Consider the following 19,227-nt stretch of genomic DNA (forward strand, 5'->3'; position numbering starts at 1 on the left):
CGACGCGGGGCTCGAACTCACGGACCGCGAGATCGTGACCTGGCTGAAGTCGGACGCTTAACCGACTGCGCCACCCAGGCGCCCCTCCAATTAAGTTTTCTTAAATGAGATCACGCAATTTTACATTTGAAGCAATTTTGCGATTTCCAACACATTTTCAAATGTGACAGGTCATTTCAAAAAAACTTCAATGGGGCGCCTGGGTGGCTCAGTCGGTTGAGCGTCCGACTTCAGCTCAGGTATGATCTCTCGGTCTATGAGTTTGAGCCCCGCATTGGGCTCTGTGCTGACAGCTCAGAGCCTGGAGCCTGCTTCGGATTCTGTGTCTCCCATTCTCTCTGCCCCTCCCCCACTCATGCGCTCGCCCTCTCTCTCTCTCTCTCTCTCTCTCTCCCCCCTGTCAAAAATAAGTAAAACATTAAAAAAAATTTTTTTTAATAAAAATAAAAAAATAAAACTTCAAGGAGGAGGTAGGGCAGTTATTTTCACCGTTTTAAATGTATTCATTTACGTGGAAACCGAGGCTCACAGAGATACAGGGTCTTGCCACGGTGGCCATATCACATGGCAGCTTTGGGGTTACCACTGTGCCCTCTGGTACTGAGAAGAGCTTTAACTTACTTAATATTTTTAATGTCTGATGATCTCTTGGAACGCTAAGTATGTTTAATTTTTCAGAGGTCTGAAACAACCAAATCAACCCTCCAAAGGCACATCAGGTAGTTATGACACGAGAGGTGTAAACACACCACGATCTCCAGTCTCAGAGAGTCTCCAATTGAGGCAAAGGAAGAGATACATTTATGACCTCCTCTGATGTAAGACCTTGTGTGATAAGGCCCCAAACAGCCACTAGGGGAGCAGCAGAGAAGGACATCATGGAGGAAGCAACATCAGGCAGGGCTTCCTTAAAGGACAGACTTTTAAATACACAGAGGAAGCATGAAAAGTCTCCCAGGAAGAGAAGAAATGGAGGGAAATACCCATCTCCTAATCCATGGTGGAGCCCAGTGTAGCTTTATTGCAAAGACTATGTCGGGGGGGGGGGGGGGGGGCGAGGCCTGCAGCAGTAAAAGGAGAGGAATGTGAATTGTACCAGTACATGGGGTAACATGAGGAGCAAGTTCACACATGAAAGGCCAGCCCTTATTTATGAGGCAACAGCGAGCCATCCTGAAGACATCTCACACACTGTAGAATTAACGCGGCACGTGGAAGTGATCTGTTATAGGAACGCAATACGGAAATGACAGAATGAGTCCTTAGAAGCTCTGAATCACAAAAATTTTAACAAGAAATCCCTTAGTACAAACCGTACTAAAGTCATAGCACGAAATAGCTTCTACACGACAGCAAAACACTAAACGAACAATTTGAAGAGACGTAAAGACCTAATTTCTAAATAATGAAGTAAACATCTTTACATTGGGATTCGAATCATTCCTCCAGGATTGATCATTTTATTATTCATATTCTAGCAGGCTCCACTAATTGGTGAATAAATGTATTCAACTGGTTCAGCCACTCTTTATCCATAACCTCTATCCTGCTGACCCCTCTGCTGAACAGAGAATTTTAAGAAAGTCCCCTGAAAACCGTATCTTTGTCTTTGTTTTTTTTTAATTAAAAAAAATTTTTTTTAATGTTTATTTTTGAGAGAGACAGAGACGGAGCATGAGTGGGGAGGGGCAGAGAGAGAGACGCACACAGAATCTGAAGCAGGCCCCAGGCTCTGAACTGTCAGCACAGAGCCCGACCGCGGGGCTTGAACCCACGAATCGTGAGACCATGACCTGAGCTGAAGTTGCACACTTAACCGACTGAACCACCCAGGTGCCCCTGAAAACCGTATCTTTGTAACCTCTCTTCACAATGACTCCTGCTTCTACATTCAACTTCCCCCTGTGTGATAAGGATGCGCCCACAATAGCCCTGCTGGCCCCCTTGATTCTAAGGGAAACCAGCTCCTTTCTGGAATGCAGGACAGGAAGATCCAACTTGAAGGCGCCGTGTGTGCTGTGAGCCTTAATGGCTGCTGTCTGACAATGGCCCGTGGCTTCACATCCAGTGCTCCCACTCTGCCTGTGGCTGTGGATAGGTCACAACCAGGCCCAGGCCTGTTTGGTTATCTGGCGACAAACGTACCTGCCACCTTACGGACTGGAACGATCATGAGTTGATGGCTGCATGGCAGTCACCACTGTGCCTATGATACCACACATGCCCCCCAATTTTGGCTTCTTCTCCGTCTTCTACATGAAAACACAAGAGAAAAAAGTTCTAAAGAAATGCATAGAAGGCCTAGGATCCTCTACAGACGCAAGGCCTCTTCCTGGTGGTGGCTCCCTCTTCTTCTGGCCTCTTGCTTTCCTCTTCCTGCCACTCAGTCCCAGAAAACCCAGTGTTGCCATGTGGAGTGTTGTCTCCTCTCACTGTATTTGAAAGGAGGTCCTACTCCTAAGGATGGAGGGTGGGAAACAAGGCAGATGAAAGAAAGGAAGAAACAGAGGCTGCTTGTATGCATTTTGCAGGCCAACAGCTGCCATGCTCTGGCGCCATGATGGATCCTAACCAGGAACCGGGGGAGCAGAAAATGACCAAGCAGATGCCAGAGAAAGGCAGAAGAATACCATTAGATGAAAGGGCCACTGGGAGAGGGGGCTAAAAGAGATGGGACTGGGGGATGAGGAGGGGGAAGTCTGGCAGCAGCAAACATCAGAAAAGAACAGCGAACATCAAGAACTGTTGTTTAAAAGGTCCTGCCTTTAGGGGCATCTGAGTGGCTCAGTCAGTTGAGCGTCCGACTTCAGCTCAGGTCGTGATCTCTCGGTTTGTGAGTGCCACGCATGAAGCTCATTGCTATTAGAGTGGCTCCTCTGTCCCTCTCTCTCTCTCCCCCTCCCCCTCCTGCGCTCATGCTCTCTTCCTCAAAAATAAACATTTAAAAATAAATAAATAAAAGTAAAAGAGCCTGTGTTTATATTTTTAAAACACTGTTTCCCTTTCTTTTACGAATGTTTTGGTCATTCCGAATTGGTCTGAGTGACCCTTGCTTGAAACTGGACAGTAGTCCCGAATCTGCCCAGTTGTTCCACAAGCAAGGGGGGGTTAAATGAAGGGTGGTCATAAGACATCTTCGTTCTGTGCTGCTGGGTAAACACAAGCAGAGACACTGAATTTTCTAAGACACTCTCTGTGGGCACAGAAGGTTTTGGGTGTTAAGCGTCTATGGTTTATGAATGACAAGAGTCAAGACACCTATCACCAAAATAACTAATCAAAACAAAAGTCGTCTTAAATGTCACTGTTCACAGAATAAAACAAATAAATCAACACTTGCCAATGTGAATTCATTTGTGGCTCTCCCCACCCTCAATTCTTTGGAGGGTACATGAACTTGAATGGACAGAATTTGCTCTGCAGAGTCATTATCTCATCAAATGCTATGGAGAAACAGATCAGTAATCAGGGAAACAAAAAAAAAGGAAAACAAATGAACTTTCTGATGATTTTCACGAGGTTGAACGTGTGCTACTCCAAGTACAATCTACTGCTCAGTCTAGGGGTCAGCTAATTTTTTTCCACAGAGGGCCAGATAGCAAATATTTTCAGCTTGCAGGCCATATTTTACTCTGCCGTTGTGGTACAAAGGAAGCCAGAGATGATACCTAAGTGCAGGAGTATGTTCTAGGGAGGCTTTCTTTGTGGACATGTCCTACTAGTTTTTATGTCACGAAATGTCATTCTTCTTTTGATTCTGTTTAAAAATATAACAGCCTTTCTTGACCCACAGGCCATACAAAACCAGGACAGGAACCATGCTGGGCCCCTAGGCTGTGGTTTACCTGTCCCTGTTTTAGTTTGTTCTTTGTATTTCCTGCTAAATTCTACTTAGTAATGTATGGGGAGTTGTAATTGTGTCATTCACTTTTTATCACTAGCACATAAGAGTCTGTGAGGGTGGACGCTTTAAATTTTCAAAATTCACTTAGCAAGAAGGGGAACAGGATTAGGGTCTCATACAAAATGCATAGTTAAGACAATCCTCTCTTGGAGTGAATCTATTTTAATTTCTCTTTGCATACAAGTATTGAAATTAACTGAGCTTTTTTTTAAGAGCTTAAGATCTATGTAGAAAGAAGTACAATGCAATTAATTCACTGTATTTTCTCATTATGCTTATAAGCTATTTGTCAAATCCTGGGAAGAGAACACAGGAAGCTTCCAGATAGCAGGACCCACAGAAGAGCAACAATGTAAAAATCTAAATCCCAGAGAACCACCACCAACAAAAAACCATACAAAATACGTTTCAAAAATTACATACAGTTCTTTTTTTTTATTTATTTACTTTGAGAGAAAAAGTAAATAAATGTGAGCTGGAGAGGGGCAGAAAGAAAAAGAGAGAGAGAGAGAGAGAGACAGACAGACAGACAGAGAGACAGAGAGAAAATCCGAAGCAGGCTTCATACTGCCAGGGCAGTGCCCGATGCAGGGCTCAAATTCACCAACTGCGAGGTCATGACTTGAGCTGAAATTCAGAGTCAACGCTTAACTGACTGAGCCACCCAGGCACCCCCAAAATTACCTACAGTTCTAATTAGCAAGTGACACGGCCAGGAGGGAAAGAGGCAACTAGCATAGGTGAGCAGGGACAAAGCCTACAGGAGAGAAAGCCTACCCTCCAGGCCCAGACAAACAAAACTATCCAATTAATGTTCCAGATTTTATGAGAGCTTAAAGAAAAAATAATGACATTTATTGGATCCACAAATATTTTCCAAGCTCGCGTTAAGTAGGGGACAGGTACCCTTGGAAACAAAGTCAGCATAGGCAGCCTGACTCCGAATTCGTGTCCCAGGGTCATCCTTCTTGAAGCAACTCTGGGAAACATTGGATTTAACATAAAGAATAGTCTAAAATAAGCCATGCTTACTTGGCTGGGGGATAAATAGGTAAATATAGAGTATATTAAACTTGTTTTTAAGTATTAAGAGAAATAAGCAAGTTCATTCAAAGCTAAAAATGCTGGTTTTATGTATCCCAATTCACATAGCAAGCAAGCAAAGGCACAATTTCAAAACCAAAATGGCAGTAAGCACTAAACAATGAGAAACTGGAAATAATGCGAATCATTTTGATCTGATACAGCAACAAGCTGCTGTCACTGCCAGATTGATGCCAGTGGACAAAGACCGAGTCACAGATTTTAACTCTAAAAATAGAATTGGGCGCCTGGGTGGCTCAGTTGCTTAAGCGTCCCACTTTGGCTCAGGTCATGATCTCGTGGTCTGTGAGTTCGAGCCCTGCATTGGACTCTGGGCTGACAGCTCAGAGCCTGGAGCCTGCCTCGGATTCTGTGTCTCCCTCTCTCTCTGTCCCTCCCCTGCTCATGCTGTGTCTCTCTCTCTCTGTCAAAAATAAATAAACATTAAAAAAACTATCTTAAAAATAGAATCAAACTGCATTCGTAAATAAAAATAAACAATAAAAGTATGGAAATAAATAAACACATAAAATAAACAATGAAATTCAATAAATAAAACAGAATTAACTGATTTATGTCAGTAACTTATTGACACATGAATGTATACTTCTTACAACATTTAGTCAGATGCCGGGGCCGAAAGGTACATTTAATTTCTCCCCACCAAAAAATAGTGCAACTATGAATATATAGCCAACTCTTGTTGTATTGCACTTTGCTTTACTGTGCTTTGCAGATACTGCACTTCTTTTTTGTTCGTTTTGGTTTTTACAACTTGAAGTTTTGTGGCAGCTCTGTGTCCTTGAGCAAGTTGACTAGCACCATTTTTCCAAGAGCATCTGCTCACTTCATGTCACTGTATCGCATTTTGGTAATTCTCCCAACATTTCAAACTTTACATTATTATTATATTCATTATGGTGATCTGTGATCAGTGATTACAACTTGCTGAAAGCTCAGATGATGGTCAGCTTTTTGCAGCAATAAAGTATTTTTTAATTAAGGTATGTACACTTTTTTTTAGAACATTTAGTAGACTGCAGGATGGTGTAAACATAGCTTTTATATACGCTGGGAAACCAAACAATCCATTTGACTTGCTTTATTGCAATATTTACTTTATTGCAGTAATCAGGAGCTGAACCTGAAGTATCTCCATAGAGGTTTTAAAAATGCCCCACTTAGGAGGTCTGCAAAGGACTTATAATAATAAAATAATTGAAAACAAATAAAATATAAATGAAACATTAAAAATTTATTGGGATTATTCCAAAGCAGAACTTAGATGGTATTTAATTTTTCCAAATGACATGACCACTTGCAAAGAAAAGAAAAGAAAAGCACAATGAGTACAGTCAGTCCATGAAGAATTTCGAAAAGGAAGGAGGAGTTAAACCCTTAATCAGACTGTTGAGTCCCTTCCCTGCACGAGGCTGTGAGGGAACCAGTATCGTGGATCATGAATGGGCTGTACCTTCAGTGAGCTTGGATTTGGCACAGAAGATCAGACACGAACATAAGTAATTATAACACAACACAGAGAGTGATAAACGTGAAGAAAGAAGAGCTGTAGAAGTTCTAGAGACATAAGGAAGGGAAGAAACAGAGGAGGAGACTCAGGAAGAAACTGGAGGAGGTGGTGTTAAAGATAACTAGCTGTGGATATGTAGGTTTCAAGGGGAATGAAGCACAAAGAAGGCACGAGAAAGACTGGGTGCCATGAGGGAGGGGCAACACACCTGATCTAGATACAAAGTGCGAACAGCAAAGAAGAGATGAGCCAAACAAGGAATGGCCACACTACAGAAGGCCTGGAGAGCGATCTTTGAAGATCTGCCTCTGTTCTCTGGGTCAGAGGGAGCTATTGAGGGGGTCTCAGAACCATCCTTGTCTTCCACGCATGGCGTGAACAGGGATGAGTCCCTCCTAAGAGACTAGAGACTGGAATTTAAAAATGAGGGATGAAAGCTGCCTAGAGTTTTACACCAGATGGATGCGATTAACCATCAGTGAAAATAAAGAAGACGATGATGCAAACATGTGACTAAAAAGTTTAAGAAGAGCCCAAACTCCAAAGGGATGTATGCATAATCTTATAGAGGAAAAGTCTGAGAGGAGAGCCACTCAGCACAACCATGTAGTAATATAAAAAGAACACATACATAACAGAACAAAACTATATTGCAACATTATATGTGACAGGGAAAAATCAGGAGCAATAAAAATTATCAATACCATCCGATCATATTTTTCATTCAATATACGTTTACCGGGACTCTACTATGTGCCGGGTACCATATGAGGCACTCGGACTGCAGCAGTGAAAGAAAGAAAGCCCCTGTGCTGGAAGGCTGCAGTTTAATGGAGGGGAACAGGAAATGAATAAATCAGCCGGTAAACTCAGAGCGGCAAGTAGTGATGAGCGCTACAAAGAAAGCCAGAGAGAGGTGAGGCATCCGAAGTGACAGGACAAGGTGGTATCTGGCATCAGTCTGGTCAAAGAGAGCCTCTCTGATGGGTGACATCTGAACAAAACCCTGCGTGAACTGAGTATGTGAAACATGGTGGAAGAACTTTCTAGAACAGAGAAGAACAAGGGCTCTGCGTTGAGGGCACCCTGAGCAAGAAAACCACCGTGGTTGGAACAGGGGAAGTCAGGAGAACAGGGTAGGAAATGACATGGAGAGCAGCAAAATAATAGAACACTCAGAGCCTGTGGCCATGGGAAAGGCTTTGGATATTTTATTAGTGCAATGGGAGCCACTGGGAGCATCTGAGCAGAGGAATGTCATGATCAGATTCAGTTTTATAGGGTCATTATGACCGCTGTTGAAGAATGGAAGCAAGAACACCAGTCTCTCAGGAATTCAGGAAGGAGATGATGGTTTCCATTAAAGTGGTGGTGTGTATAAGAGGGGGCCAAATGCTGAACATATTTTGATAAGTGCTCCAAGAGGGCATGTTGCTGGCATGGAGGAGGGATGTGACTGTCATATTGTGATATGAGACAAATATGTATATTTGGTCTTCATCCCAAGCTCCTGGCCAGAGCTCCTAAAACCTTTGTAATTTTCCAAGTGATAATGGTGCTAGGGCATCTTTTGTTCTAATATTTGATCTTTGACCCCACTTCTTGACACAGAGCTCTAAAATTCCTTGGAATTTCCTGGGTGATAGGAGTGTCTTTGGTTCTAATAAGGCAACTCAAGGTGGGCTCCTGGATAACTTCAAGATGAGGTCAGGTCACCAGGAAGACCAAGCCATGAGTAGAAACTTGTAACTTTCAGCTCTCCTTTCTCATCCTCTGGAGAAGGAAAATGGCTGGAGACAGAGTTAATAGTCCATCCTGCCTATGTGACAAAGGCTCCATAAAAACCCCTCAACTGTGGTATTCAGAGAGCTTCCAGACTGATGAACAAGTCTACCTGGCAGGAGAGCTGTACACTGCAACTCCACAGGGACAGAAGCTCCTGCACTGGGGGATCCTTCCAGATCTTGCTTTATATGACTTTATCTGGCTATTCATCTGTATCCTTTATCATATCCTTTCTTATGTAATACACCAGTAAGCATAACTGTTTCCTTGAGTTCTGTGAGCTGATCTAGCAAATGACTGAACTCACGGAGGGCATCATGAGAACCTCGATTTATAGCTGGTCAGTAAGAAGCACAGGCACTCACGCTGAGCCTTTAACGAGTGGGCTCTGACACGAACTCCAGGTAGATAATGTCAGAAGTGAATTGAACTGTAGTACACCCAGTTAGTGTCCTCAGAGAATTGGAGCATTGCTTGGTGTGGAAAACCCACACATCTGGTGGCTAGAAGTATTCCGTAAGTCTAGATGTTTTTCTCTTAGTGAGACTGATGAATCAAAGATGAATCTGAGCATTTTGGAAAATTCCATATAGGTTAAATAGTTTAGCATTAGAAAAAAAGAAGAATCTATGAAACACACAATAAAATTCTATGCTGCAATTATCTCTCTTAAAAAGCAGTGACATATTGTAATCAATGACCCCAAAGTAGAGGATATTAAGCTAGAACTTAATATCCTTTTAAATTCATCTTTTAGCTCTGTGCTGGCAGTGCAGGGCCTGCTTGGGATTCTTTCTCTCACCCTCTCTCTCTGCCCCTTCCCCACTCATGCTCAGGTGCTCTCTCTCTCTCTCTTCCTCCCTCCCTCTCTTTCTCTCTTAAAATAAATGGGTAAACTTTAAATAAGTAGACAAATTCACCTTTTAAAGACTGTGAAAAAAGTAAGAAAAAAAAGATTAAGGAAACAGAACTAACTTCGGCTTCTGGAAAGATGGAGTATGAATGTTTCTCTATTATTCCAACTAAGTAAAAAACCCTAAAATCCCTAGACATTATATACAAAACAAACATAAGGATATTCTGAAAAGTGGACAGAAGAAGGAAAACCAGCTAGGGACCTTGAGATCTGAAGAACAACATGGCTGAGAGTTTTTTGGGTTTTCTTTTTGCCTCTCATCCCAGACCTGGAGAAGCCACTAACCTGGAAATGCCAACAATCATAGATGACAAAAGTCCCAGCAAAAGTCTGCCCTATCTATACTACGGACCAGGAAAGAAGCAGTATAGCAAAACAGAAAACTTTTAGATCATAGCTGCTCTACTCCTGCCAACATGTCAAAAGAAACTGTGGCCCCAGTCTCAGCAAAGTCTGAGTGGGGAGCCTAGATTACGTGCCTACTAGACTGTAAGGAAAACCCCAGCCTCCCTATTGAGATAGTGTCAGAAAAGAAAAAGGAGGGAGGTAGGACTTTCTTCATCATGGAGTGGTAACTCTCTTCTATGGTGCCATTAAAGGCTATGTGGAGAGCCTGGACCTCTGCCATCTGCAGTAATGAGGCACCCCAGATCCTCTCCACTGAGGTGGGTCAAAGAAGACCTAGTGGAGTCAAGACTAGGTCACTTCCATCCAACCGAAATGAAGCCACCGCACCCCTGTGGTGTAAGTGGAGGCCACCAGAGGAACAGCAAGGAGGTACTCCTAATCCCTCCCAGCCAAGGAAGGATCAGGGGAGCACTCATAAGGATCCAGAACCACCAGCCCCATACAGTAATGAGAAGCATCCTCCTCAGGTAATCAAAGCAAGCAAAGCGGAGATCTGAAAGTCCATCTCCAACTGTCAGTAACAATATAGCACCTTTCTCTCCCACCACCAAACTGCTCATCATAAGAAGTCATCTGAAACAGAAGGTATAAATAAGATCCAGAGTCTCATAACTAATACGCCAAATGTTCATGTTGCAGCAGAAAGCCACTCATTATACCAGGAATCAAGAAGATGTCAAACCGAATGATAAAGAAAAAAAATTAACAGATACCACTATCCTGATGACTGAGATGTCGGATTTATTTGACAAAAATGTGAATACCTCCATGATAAACATGTTTCATAAGCAATTACAAACACACTTGAAACAAATGAAAAAAAATAGGCAGTCTGAGCAAAGAAATAGAAGATACGAAGGAGAACCTTCCATAAATTTTAGAACTGAAAAACATAATAATTGAAATAAAAAAATTCAGTTGTGTAGGCTCAATAGCAGAAAGCAGTAGACAGGAAGCAATTAGTCAACTTTAAGATAGCATGACAGAAATTACTCAATCTGAGTAATTGGGGGAGGCTTAGGGACCTGTGGATCTATAGCAAAAGATCTAACATTCCCGTCATCAGAGTCCCAGGAAGGGAAGAGAGAGAGAGAAGGGCTACAAAAGCATTCAAAGAAATAAGGGCTAAAACCTCCCCAAAGTTGGCAAAAGACATAAACCTACAGAATCAAGATGAGTAAGCCCCAATTATGACCAGCCCAAAGAAGCCTACAGCATGACACCCGATAGTCAAGCTTCTGGAAAAAAATTATGATAACAGCCAAAGAGAAAGGACACCTTCTCTACAGGAGAGAAAAGAGAATGACATCAGATTTCTTGTCAGAAACCATGGAGACTCTAAGGAAGTAACAAGACATCATTCGTGTACAGAAAAAAAGAACTGCCAACCCAGAATTGTGTATCCAGTGAAAATATCCTTTAGGAATAAAGGGAAAATCAAGACCTTGTCAGCTGAACAAAAACTAAGTAAATTCGTTGCAAGTACACCTGTCTTGGCTAAAGGAATTCTCAAAAAGAAAACAATGTAACCTTAGTGTGTGTGTGTGTGTGTGTGTGTGTGTGTGTGTGTGTGTGTTTACATACATACATACATATATTTTAATGTTTGTTTTTTAGAGAGAGAGAGAGACAGAGTACAAGTGAGGGAGGGACAGAGAGTGAGGGAGACAGAAGACAGAATCTGAAGCAGGCTGCAGGCTCTGAGCTGTCAGCATGGAGCCCGACGTAGGGCTTGAATTCTTGAACTGCGAGATCATGACATAAGCCCAAGTCACATGCTTAACCAACTGAGCCACCCAGGTGCCCCGAAAATGGAATCTTAGAACATCTGAAGCATAAAAGAAAAACATAGAATAAAAAATATGGACAAATTCTATGCATTTGCCTTGTCCTCTTTAATTTTCTAAATTAAGTTCGACCACTGAAACCAAAATTACAACACCATTTGATGTGGTTCTCAATGTATATAGAGGTAATGTTTAAGCCAACTATATGACAAGTTGGAGAGAGTAAAAAGATGTAACAGAAGATAAGGTTTCTACATTCATTCAGACTGGTAAATGACTACACCATTAAACTTCTATTTAGTCACATATATAACATAATACCTAGAGGAACCACTAAAGAGGCTATACAAAGAGGTAATCCCAAAAACACTATAGATAAATAAAAAATGGAGTTTTAAAAAAAATGTTCAAATAACCCACAGGAGGGCAGGAAAAGAAAACAGAGAAATGAAAAAGAGAACAAAAAATCAAAGTCACAGACTTAAACACAAACATATCAATAATCACATAAAATGTAAATGGCCCAAATGCATCAATTAAAGGCAGCTGTTAATAGAATAGGTTAAAAATATGACCCAACTGTTTGCTGTCCTCAAAAAGCTCACTTCAAATACAGGGATATAGGCTGGGCTAAAAATAAAATAATAGAAAGTTATATCATTAAACATTAACCAAAAGAAAGTGGGAGTAGCTATGTTAATACCCAGTAATGTAAGCTTCAGTGCAAAGAAAATTATGAGACAGGAAAGACCATTATATAATGATAAAAGGGTCAATTCACCAAGATACGGCAAGCCTAAATGCATATATGTCAAACAACAGAACTACAAAATACGTGAAACAAAAAGTGATAGCATTAAAAGAAGAAACAGATAAATACACAACTATAGTTAAAGACCTTGATACCCCTCCCTCCCTCAATAATTGATAGAATAACTAGACCATCAACCAATAGGATCTAATTCTACAGTGGATTCCAGCCAATTACAACAGAATACACATTCAAGAATCCACAGAAACGCATCGAGAGACATATCCTGGGCCATGAAAGCATGCCTCAATACACTTAAAAGAATGGAAATCATACAGAATACATTGTCTCATCACAAAGGAGTCACACTAGAAATCAGTAACATATAAAAAAACAGGAAAATCTCAATTTGGAAGTTCAATACTCTTCTAAATAATCTGTGGGTCTTCACAGACACCAGGGTGGCTATCCTCAAAAAGACAGGTAATCACAAATGTTCATGAGCATATGGAAAAATAGAAGCCCTCATACACTGCTGCCAGGAATGTAAATCGTACAGCCACACCAGAAAACAGCCTGGCAGTGCCTCGAAACGTTAAACACAGACGTCCTGGGCCTAGAAACTTCATTCTCAGGTATATACCCTAAAGAAATGAAAACCTGTCCACATAAAAACTTATACAGGAATGTTCACAGCAGCATTATTCATAATAGCCAAAAGGTGAAAACAACCCAAATGTCCATCAACTGATGCCTGTGATAAACAAAATGTGGCAAAAAAGGGAGGGGGAGGGTATAATTTGGCCATAAAATGGTACATGCTACAACATAGATAAACCTTGAAAACATGCACCAATTGAAAGAAACTCGTCACAAAACCACATATGGTATGTCTCCAGTTATATCATACATCCAGAAGAGGCAAATCTACAAAGACAGAATGTAGATTCGGGATTTCCTTATGGTGGGGCAGGATGGGGAAATCACACAGACATAGCTAAAGCATATGGGATTTCTTTTAGAGATAATGAAAATATTCTAAATTTGACTAGAGTGATGGTTGCACAACTGTGAATATACTGAAGGCCATCAAGTTGTATACTTCAGATGGATGCAATACATACTATATAAATTATACCTCAATAACACTATTACAAAAAAAAATCTATGGGTCAAAAAGGAAGTCTCAAGGGAAATCAAAAAGTGCTCTGAACTGAAAGGAAATGAAAATACAAAATATCAAAAGCTAAAGTTTTGCTGAGGGAAAAATTTATACCACCAAATGCATTCATTAGAAAGTAAGAAAAATCTCAAATTAATAATCTAACCTTTTACTTTACTATTTGCAGGTGACATACTACTATATATGGAAAACCCTAAAGATTCCACCAAAAAAAAAAAAAACTACTAGAACTGATAAATGAATGCAGTCACAGGATACAAAATTAACATAGAGAAATTGGTTTCATTTCTATACAGTAAAAATGAGGTAGCAGAAAGAGAAATTAAAGGAAAACAATCCCATTTACAAATGCATCAAAAAGAAGAAAATATCTAGGAATAAACTTAACCAAAGCAGTGAAAGATCTGTACAAAAACTATAAAGCATGGATGAAAGAAACTGAAGATGACACAAATAAATGGAGAAACATTCCATGTTCATGGTTTGGAAGAACAAATATTGTTAAAATGTCCGTAGTACCTAAAGCAATCTACAGATTGAATGGGATTCCTATCAAAATGCTAACAACATGTTTCACAGAACTAAAACAAATAATCCAAAAATTTGAACGGAACCACAAAAAACTCCTCAGAGCCAAAGCAATCTTGAAAAAGAACAACGAAGCTGAAAGTATCACAACCCCAGAATTCAAGACACGCTACAAAACTGTAGTCATCAAAACAGTACAGAACCGGAACAAAAGTATACACACAGATCAGTGGAACAGAATAGACAGCCCAGAAATAAACCCAGGCTTTTACAGTCAATTGATCTATGACAAAGGAGACAAGACTATGCAATGGGAAGAAGACAGTCTCTTCAACAAATGGTATTGAGAAAACTGAACAGCTACATGCAGAAGAATGAAATTGGATTGCTTTCTTACACCATGCACAAAAATAAACGCAGAATGAATTAAAGACCTAAATGTGAGACCCAAAGCCATAAAATTCCCGGGAGAGAACATAGGCAGTAATTTCTCTGACATCAGCCATAGAAACACTTTCCTATATATGTATCCTCTGACAAGGGAAATACAAAAGTAAAATTAAATTATTAGGACTACACTAAAATAAAAAGCTTTTGCAGTGAGGGAAATCATCAACAAAACTAAAAGGCAACCTACTGAATGGGATAAGATATTAGCTAATGATGTATCTGATAAGGGGTTGATATCCAAAATATATAAGGGACCCATACAACTCAATAACCAAAAAAACAAATAATACAATTTAAAAATGGGCAGAGAACATGAGTAGTCATGTTTCCAAAAAAGACACACAGATGGCCAACAGGCACATGGAAAGATGTTCAACATCACTAATTCTCAGGAAAATGCACATTACAACCAGAAGAGATATCACTTTACACCTGTCAGAATGGCAAAAATTAAAAAACACAATAAATAACAAGCGTTGATGAGGATGTGGAGAAAAAGGAGCACTCATGCACTGTTGGTGGGAATGTAAACTTGTGCAGCCACTTTCAAAAACAGTATGGAAGTTCCTCAAAAAATTAAAAATAGATTTACCATATGATCCAGTAATTCCACTGCTGGATATTTATCTAAAGAAAAAGAAAACAACAACTCAAAAAGATAGATGTACCCTACATTTATTGTACCATTATTTATAATAGCCAAGATATGGAAGCACATGCACACGTGCACACACTGGAATATTACTCAGCCATAAAAAAGAACGAACTGTTGTCATTTGCAGCAACATGGATGGATCTAGAGGGTATAATGCTAAGTGAAATAAACCAGACAGAGAAAGACAAATACCATATGATTTTGCTCCTGGGTGGAATTTAAGAAACAAAAGAAATGAGCACAGAAAAAAGAGACAAACAAACACAGACTCTTAAATATAGAGAACAAACTGGTGGTTACCAGAAGGGAAGTGGCAGGGGGGAGGGGGGGTGGTAAAATAGGTAAAGGGGATTAAGCATACACTCATCATCAGATACCTGGGTGGCTCCGTCATTAAGCATCTGACTTCAGCTCAAGTCATAGTCTCACAGTTGTTGAGTTCGAGTCCCACATTGGGTGAGCTTGTGCCCCATTTCGGGTAAGCTCCAGCCCCACTTCAGGTGAGCATGAGCCCGCTTTGGATAAAAAAAAAACACGAGCCCCGGGTGAGCCCCACTTCTCTCTCTCTCTGCCCCTCGCTCACTTGACCCATCTCTTAAAAAAAAAAAAAAAGGTGTATACTCATCATGATAAGCACTGAGTCACTGAGTCATGTACAGAATTGTTGAATCGGGGCGCCTGGGTGGCGCAGTCGGTTGAGCGTCCGACTTCAGCCAGGTCACGATCTCGCGGTCCGTGGGTTCGAGCCCCGCGTCGGGCTCTGGGCTGATGGCTCAGAGCCTGGAGCCTGTTTCCGATTCTGTGTCTCCCTCTCTCTCTGCCCCTCCCCCGTTCATGCTCTGTCTCTCTCTGTCCCAAAAAATAAATAAACGTTGAAAAAAAAAAAAAAACAGAATTGTTGAATCATTACATTGCACACCCGAAACTAATATAACACTATGTGTTAATTATACTTGAGTAAAAAGGAAATTTTTAAAATCAAAACAACTAAACACAGCCAACAAGTCTCTCCCAAATAGAGGCAATTGTTTAAACTAGAGCCAATCAAGTAATTTTCTTCCTTTACTTCTAGTTCTTCTCTATGAAAGTCTTGCCCCTGGTTCCTGCCAGTTGAGTGCTCCTAATGACTTCTGGTTTGTCACCACCCAATTTGAATAGATTTTTTTCTCAAATAAACCCTTAAAATTAAAAATAACAATAATAATAAAAGCAAAATAAACCCAAAATAAACAGAAAGAAGGAAATTATAAAGAGCAGAAGTCAGTGAAATCAAACACAGAAAAATAGGGGAAAAAATAGTGAAATAAAAAGCTGAATCTTGGGTTACCTGGGTGGCTCAGTCAGTTAAGCATCTGACTCTTGATTTTGGCTCAGGTCATGATCCCACAGTTTGGGAGACTGAGCCCCGCATCGGACTCTGCACTGACAGCACGGATCCTGCTTGGGATTGTCTCTCTCCTCTCTCTCTGTCCCTCTCCTCACTTGCACACGCTCTCTCTCTCAAAATAAATAAATAAACATTTAAATGCTTGTTTAAAAAAAAAGGTGAATCTTCAAAAAGGTCAATAAAATTGGCAAATCTTTAGCAAGACTGGTATTAGTATTTACCAATAATTTGGGAATAAAAAAAGGGTATCCACTACAGACCCTGCCATCATAAAAAGGATGATGTGGGAATACTATGAACAGATTTACATACACATTTCACATCCTGGATGAAATAGGCTGATGCCTCAAAACACACAAACAGCCATAATTTACCTCACATGGAGATAATTTATATAGCCCTGCAACTAGCAAAAAATAAAAACAAAAACACAACTGAACTTATGATTTAAAACTCTTAAAAAAATAAACTCTTTAGCCCAGATGGTCGTATTAGTGAATTCTACAAAATAATACCAATTCTACATAATTGCTTCCAAAAACTGGAAGAAGAGGGAACATTTCAGTTGACTTCTGAAATTACTAGACCCTAGTATCAAAATCAAACAAAGAGTACAAAAACTAAAGCAACAGGTCAATATCCTTTATGAGCATTGTGATATTGTAATTTATAATAATAAATACATATTGGCTCTTCAACCCTTTTTCTGGTTTACAGAGCCCCTAAAACCTTTGTTTGATAAGAGGGCAGTCTTGTGGGACTGAGCCCTTAACCTGACGTTGCTTCCCAGCAGATAGTGTCATAATTGAGTTGTAGGATACCTAGCTGGTATCCAAGAATTGCTTGGTGATGCTGAAATTGAATGCGGGATTATGGTATAAATGCAAAAATCCTTATCAAAATATTATCAAAGAATTCAGCAATATATACAAAGACTCATATGTTGTCTTTTGACCAAAGGAGGCTTACTTATTTCAGGGAGGCAAATGTGCCTTAATATTCAAAATCCAATCAGTGTAACACATCATATCAAGAGACTAAAGAAGAAAAATTACATGATTATACCAACTGATGCAGAAAAAGTGTTTAGCAAAAATTCAACATCTGCTTATGATAAAGACCCTCTGCAAACTACCAATAGAAGGAACTTTCTGAACTTGATAAAGATCATCTGATTCCAAATGCCAAGTTTTAATTACCCTGCAAAAAAAGTGCCTAGTTGGCAGAAAGGTTGGCCTGTTCACTTAAAAAACCCCAAAGTTGGTGCTCAAGACACATACGTTTGGGAAATGACTGAATAGACTATAAATCATTAGGTGGAAACCATGTATGTTATGGGAAAATCATTGCAAAGAAAATATTCTTCCTTCCTAAAAACTGATAAATAACTCCCATGATTACTTATTCTTTCATTTATTGACCCACAAACATTTCCAAGCACTCAGCATCACGAAGCGTGCATAGCACTAGAGACATCGCAATAACCAAGATGGAGATGTCTTTGTCTCCGTGAAGTTTACCATCTACAGGGACAAAGGACGCCAAAGAAGTGGTTACAAATGCCATGCTTGTTACGGAAAGGGAAATGTAAGTCACAGTGGAACCACTGCAGGGTCTTTAATCTTGTCTGCCCCATTGGAGAAGGGCTCATTAAGGAAAGAGTGGTAGGAATTGTCAAAGCCAAGAGGCATGGGAGGGGCTTCTGAGCAAAGGGAATGGCATGTGCAAAACTCAACAGTGTGGGCACCAAGTGTGGCCCATAGGAGGCGCTGCAAGAAAACCAAGAGAGGGTGACAGTAATGTGTCCTAGGGCTTGTCATCCGCAGTTTGGATTCACCTCAAGGTAGTGGCAAGTAGTAACACCCAACACAGGCAGTGATATGAAGAAAAAGGCATGCTCTTCATTGGAAGACATTTACAAAATGTTTCAGAGGGCAGTGAGTACCCACATGGCTCTCTGTCCACAGTCACACTGTGCAGATGTTGCTAACAGACTACTTACTGCACGACAGTTCACAGACCCACCTGAGGGTCTGTTTCACCCACTAGAGCAGGTTCCCAGGGTGGTAGCGAGTTATACTCAATTTTGCCCTCCCGTTATCTCATAGGTTGTAGCGGGTGGACCAAAATGGCAGTAAAGAGGGGCATCTGGATGGCTTAGTCCATTGAGCATCCGTCAGCCGGCACAGAGCCCGCTTCAGATCCTCTGTCCCCCTCTCTCTGCCCCTCCCCAACTTGCTCTCTCTCTCTCTGAAATAAATAAACATTTGAAAAAAATGACAATAAAGAGAAAAGCGCTTCACCTTCCCTTTGATCTGGATGTGCTCCTTTAGGGGTTTTACTCCATGCCTCTAGACAAGCATGCAGTGACAACCAGATAAGCATGCTGTCACTGGGGGTCAAGCACTTGAAAACAAAGATCAGATCATGGGCTTCGCCTTTTATCACAGTCCTCACCCACATTCTTAGTTCCAGCTTTTCTATCATTTTCTTTAATCTTTAGTTTTGTTATTTTATTTACCAGCGGAACACCCAGCCAACTGGTTTATATCTGATTACCCTAAAGGTTTATGCTTTCATCACCGATGGTGAGTTCTACCTTCAACTCAATTTCCTTAAGGTTGTAAGAGTTATGCTGTTTCTCCTTAAAGTCTTCACTTCCACCAGACACAAAAGAACACACACTGTATGATTCCCCTTACATGAAGTCCCTAGAGTAGTCAAATTCGCTGAGACAGAAAGTAGAATAAAGGCTCGCAGGATCTGGGAGGACAGAGGATATAGGACAGGGAGTTAGTGTTTAATGGGCAGAGTTTCTGTTTGGGAAGACGGGAAAGTTCTGGAGATGGCCAGTGGTGA

General features: G+C 40.7%; 1 protein-coding gene across 1 annotated transcript in view; it reads right to left on the bottom strand.

Moving 5' to 3' along the window:
* The window catches only part of SLC9A2 (solute carrier family 9 member A2), a 98,401-nt gene that overhangs the window by 59,290 nt on the left and 19,884 nt on the right, over positions 1–19,227 (bottom strand). The window lies entirely within an intron of this gene.

The sequence above is a fragment of the Lynx rufus genome, unplaced genomic scaffold (assembly GCF_022079265.1).
Source record: "Lynx rufus isolate CCGP_SWC_20201006 ecotype Redwood Valley unplaced genomic scaffold, mLynRuf1.p SCAF_8, whole genome shotgun sequence".
NCBI classification, from domain to species: Eukaryota; Metazoa; Chordata; class Mammalia; order Carnivora; family Felidae; genus Lynx; species Lynx rufus.